Genomic DNA, 6,000 nt, shown 5'->3' with positions numbered 1-6,000 from the left:
ACGTATACTTTGGGAATAAAACATTTGACTAATCAATTAATATATTTCTCAAAAAAAAAAATCAATTAATATATTATATGTAGGGTTAGGCTATGCTTATTTTGTTTTTGATAAAGTAGGTCTTATTTTATTTTTTCCACCATTGGATGGTGATGAACTTTGACAAAACAAGCTCATCCAATGGTAGAAAAACCGAAATAAAGCTTATTTTATCAAAAACAAAATAATCATAGAAGGCATCTATGTATGTATATACCTATCTATTTGATTGAGTATATTATTTTCGGATATTCTAAGAAATTTCTATTTAACGATGAGATTGCTCTAATACCTATTATTTATAACCATAACAATTTTAAACTTTTGTCTCTCTCGGTCATCTTTAGAAATTTTATTCGCTATGAACTGAGCTATGTCAAATTTTACTGAGTGATCTCTCATAATTTATATAAATTTTTTTATTACAAGCTAGATGTTATTTGTACATTAAATTAATAATTTGATTCACGTAACTGATAATTTAATGCACTAAAAAATTAATTATACAGTTTTAATACTTTTGGTAGAAGTATATTGTGACATTAAATTATTAGTTTGATGTGGAATTGAAATGAGTGTGCAAGATGTATAATAAAATTTCTAAGTATATATTGTATAATGTCCAAAATTTTAAAAATTAAAAAAAAAAAGTAATTCATGCATATATTGTCTATCATATGTTGTTAGACAAAATGTAAACAGCCCCTCTCATTTTAACATGCTTTGGCTTTGATTTCTCTTCGATGGATCATGATAACGGGTTTCTCAATTGCATCCTTAAACCAGATAATTCTTTTGGGATGGATAATTGAAAGGGTAAATTATAAAAGGGTTCCTTATATAAAACTCACTAACCATATTAAATACTACACAAGACTTTTTTTTTTTTTTTTTTTGCTGATAAATACTACACAAGACAACAAAGAAACTAATTCCAATTATATCAAATACTATTAAATTATTATTGAAACATCACATCCTTTCAAAGTAGGGTGGTTATTTTCTTTTGAAGCAAAAAGGAGGATGGTTATACGTTTTTGTTTTTTAAAATTAAATAGAAAATCAATATAAATATGAAAATCCTCAATTAAAGGAAATCAACAACTTTTTTCATCAAAAAAAAAAAAAACAACTTTTACCCATTTTAAAAAGGTTAAAGTGCAAAAATACCCCTAACGTTTTGGGTCATGAGCAATTTTGCCCTTAACGTCTAAAATGGTGCAATTTTACCTCTAACATTAGAGGCCAAGAGCAATTTTACCCCCAACGTTGATAAGTTGGGTAAATTTGAGAAATAATTCATCAAACTATCTTCTCGGTCATTAATATTGTCATCTACATTTCACACGTGCGTCATTTTATCAATGACAAATTACAAACATATGTTGGGATGTGAAAAAAAAATTAAAAGAAAAAAAGTATATATTGTCTTTTGTACGAATTTGACAAAAAAAAAAATTCAAAAAATTCACTAAATTTATAAATATTAATCTTCAATTCTATTCTTTAATAATAAAAAACATGAAATCTTTTTTTAGAACGAATTGATATGCAATTGGTGCAGAATAAGGAATAAAAATATCTGTGTTTTATAATAGTGTCTGAAATTGACCCAAATTATAAACGTTGGGTAAAATTGCTCTTGGCTCCCAACGTTGGGGTAAAATTGCACAATTTTAGATGTTAGGAGTAAAATTGCTCCTGGCCCAAAATAGTAGAGGTATTTTTGCACCTTAACCCTTTAAAAAATAAAAAAAAACATTTTTTTCCTTTATTCGACATTTTCATAAACATGATTTTTTTTTTTTTTGATAAAAAACATATATGAATTTCTTAAATGAGTATTTGAAAAAAAAAAAGATTTGGAGACAAAAAATAATGACAAGTAAAATGATCAAAAGAAGAAAAATAGAAATATTTGAAGTTATTAAGTAGGATTTAGGGATTAGTTATTAGTATCTAAAAAAATATAATTATTAAAAATAATAGTGTAACTGTATAACCGTGTTTTCATTAAAAAAAAACTGTATAACCGTGCAATATGACAAAAAAAACTAAATTTTTTGGGGTTTTTTGATATTCTAATTATATAAAATACGAATTTGATAAAAGCTAAAAAAAAAAAGAACAAAGTTAATTGTAAAATATACTCAATAAGTGAGTGTTTGTGTAATTTCCTCATTGTAAAAATGGGTTAAATGAGAGGCCCATTTATATATTTAACCTATTTACTCAACCTACTACATATCTAGACTGATTTTGTGTGACTTTCTCATAATACTTTCAATATTTATGCGCGTCTATCTCCCTCCCGTCTGACTTCGCAGATTCGATCTTATGCGAAGCCTGCGAAGCTAATGTTTGGTTTTACTTGATGAAATTAATTACCATATGCGAAGCCTGAGAAGCTAATGTTTGGTTTAGTTGATGAATTTAATTAGCATATGCGAAGCCTGAATGTGTTTTGAAGCTAATTCGCGAAGTGGTATATAACAAAAAATGCCAAGCAACAACGGATTCTAACATTAAAATCATAACATTATCAAAATTTACAACAAGATTGCCACAATAAACTTCTAACAAATCACTTCATTATACATAGGCTCCTATTTAATACCGATGGATGGATGTTTCTCACGGTACAAAACAAGATTGCCACAATAAACTCCTAATAAATCACTTCAGTATACATAGACTCCTATTTGTTGAAACACCTTTCCACATGATTTTGATTTGACGAAATTATTTAAGTTAATCTCATGATTAAGACAATTAAATTTAAGTGCTTTGATTTAATTGTACTAATGTATTTGTTTAATGTTGAGTATATTAATAAATGAGAACATAAATAAAAAGTAAGACAGAACGAAGTCAGCATAAGCCACAAAAGCTGAGTACAACACAACTCAGCATCATAGAAGAAAAGTCTTCTTCAGAACAAACGCTTGAAGACGAAGCTGACCGAAGAAGCTGAGTAGAACGTAACTCAGTCTCGTCAAAGATAAAGATCTCAGGCAACGTCAATTAAATCAAGCTGAGTGTTCGTCAGGACAGCACCAATGATCCGTTAACTAGAAGACAAAGTCCGACAAAGGTCTGCACCAATTCAGAAGCCTCGGAATTGCGCCAAGAGACCTTTTCGAGATGCATGGATCAACTGGCGTTTTGTAAGAAGACAAACCTGGCGCTAGAAGACGAAACCTTGCGCAAGAAGACGAAACTGGCAAGCCTGGCGCCTGCTAAATTCAGACGACAGGATTGGCCTACAAATCTGAATGCTGACCAATGAATGACGCAAGAAGACTGTTTGAATTCAACGGATATGTCCGAATTCAAATGATTGAAGCTTCAGATTTTACTATAAAAGGACAAATTCATCTCTTGGATCCTTTACCGAAAAATAAGAAAGCACAGACAGAAAAGCAAATCTTCACAAGAGTGAAAATCCAAAATAGAAGCTGTCTAAATAGAAAACGCAAGTTCTTACACCCAAATCCAATCTCTGTGTAAAAGTCTAGAGTGAATTTGTATTCATCTAAAGTGTTCTTCGTTTGAGAGAACAAATCTTGTATCAATTGTAAAGGTTGAGAGAGTGAAGCTGAGTACTCGGTTTTAGTACTCAGTGGGAGAGAAAATCTGAGTGTTCGGTTATAGCGCTCAGTAGGATTGAGTAGACGAATAGAGGACGGTACTCTTGCATACTCAATTGCTTTGTAAACGGTTTGTGCTCTACTTTTAAAGAGCTCAATAGTGGATTGAAAAAGCTCGGAAGGATTCTGGGGACTGGACGTAGGCGGTGAGGCCGGACCAGGATAAGACTGCTGAGTAATCTCTAACCCTTCTCTTGATATATATATATGTATGTGTTGTTTGCTTAAATTACTCAGTATATAATTTGTATAAACCGACGCTAAGTAATCAGAGTGCTGAGTTGGAAGCTGACCTCAAGAGTTATTTCCCAACTCACAAGTGAAACAGTTCTAGTCAACATCTGACTAAAGCTGTCTTACACTACGCTCAGCCTTGCTGATCAAAACTGAGTGAAGTAATTTAAAGAATTAAATTAATTCAGCATAATTAAGCGAAAAAATTACATTAGTTCCTAACCCCCCCTTGGAACTAATCCTATTACATTACACGGGACCAACACTATTCACCACCGATGGATGGATGTCTCACGATACATAGGCTCTTATTCACCACATGGATGGATGTGTCCGACAGTGTAAGCTTTTATTAACGACCGATGGTTGGAAGTCTAGACCTTTTGGAATGGATGTCTCTCATGGCACCCTAACACGCCGGCTTCCAGGAATGAATATTATGTATTCAACCATCTTCAGAAAAATTTAATCGTGTTAGTCAGAAAAAATGAAGATTTGGCTTCGCGAAACGATGATTCACTAAGTATGTGAACATAAATGTGCAAGGAAGAGGGTGATTTTACTTAGCGAAACAATGATTCCGCGACGTCTGCGAGGAGGAATGTGACGCTCTGACTTCGTGAAACGATGATTTTTACGGAGTCTGCGAGAGAAATTTATCGAAGTACCTCGCACACTTCGCGTAATCATCGTTTCGCGAAGTGAAATCAATAAATTTCTCCCTACAGACCTCGCGAAAAACTCATATGCTAAGTGGATTTATAGGGAAAACGCAGAAAAAATAGTATATACTTACATTTTTCGACGAAACCAATATGATAAACTGGTAAAAACGATGAAAATAACGTAGAATCACCATTTCGTCGAACGAGCATGAAATGGAAGATAAAGAACCATGGCTTCGTTTTCTAGGATTAGGAATTTGCAGAATCAAGAGATGAAGAGAGGAAGAAGAGAAATACATTGTGATTTGGAGAAATTGTGCAGATTTCGTGCAATTTAAAGGAAGATAGGAAGATCAAAAGTCTTGGAATCATTAGTGGAGGAGCTGCCAACCGTTTCGTGTAACCAAGGAGAAGAGGGGAGAGACCGTTCGCGTTTGGAGAGACCGTCACACAAAATCGGTCTAGATATGTAGTAGGTTGAGTAAATGGGTTAAATATGTAAATAGGCCTCCCATTTGACCTAGTTTTGTAATTTTTTCTAATTGGAAACATCTTTTTATTATAGTCTATAATGTCCTTTGGGATTGGAGAAATAAATCTCTTTTTCAATCTGATTTTTTTTGCCTCCTCAAAGAACAAGGAGGGACCATTATTCGCCTAGAAGCTGCTGATAATAATAAATGTTGGGATCTTATTCATTTGTCTAACTCTCAATCAAAGAAGATTGAAAGGTGGCTGGGGTGGTCGAAACCTGATAGTTTATGTTGGAAGTTAAACACTGATGGTTCCCAGGGCCGGCCCTGGGCCTATGCCCGGGATGCGCCGGTCTAGGGCCCAAGGCCGGAAGGGGGCCCAAAAAAATTTACTTTGTAAATAAATTTCTTATGTTTTAAATATTATAAATAAATTCAAACTAGCATAATAGTATTGCATTGTCTTCCAACTAAAGAGTGCATGAGTTCGATTCTCACCTTTGATATTTTTTTGATGTATTTTTAATATATAAATGTTATGGGTAGTCAAGCCTAAGAAAACAAGTTTCATTTTATTACCCCATTTTAGAAGAACTATTTTTAATTTGATTAATTTTGAAAATTAACAATTAATTTATACAATGATATGAATAAATATCAATTAGTAAATTTTATATTAAAGGGACATTTACGGCTTGTTTTGCTTAGGCCCCTAAATTGTCAGGACCGACTCTGATGGTTCCCATAACTGTTGGTGGCTTACTCAGAGACAACAATGGTTCTTGGCTTGGTGGTTGTATACATAATATTGGGAAATGGAGCTCCTTTGAAGCGGAGCTCTAGGATATTCTACTGGATCTTCACTTCGCTAAATCCAAATAGGCTTTAAGGTTTGTTATTGAATCAGATTGTGCCAATGTAGTATCTATGATTAATAAC

The sequence above is a fragment of the Euphorbia lathyris genome, chromosome 4, assembly GCF_963576675.1.
Source record: "Euphorbia lathyris chromosome 4, ddEupLath1.1, whole genome shotgun sequence".
NCBI classification, from domain to species: domain Eukaryota; kingdom Viridiplantae; phylum Streptophyta; class Magnoliopsida; order Malpighiales; family Euphorbiaceae; genus Euphorbia; species Euphorbia lathyris.
Note: the sequence above shows the minus strand (reverse complement) of the source record.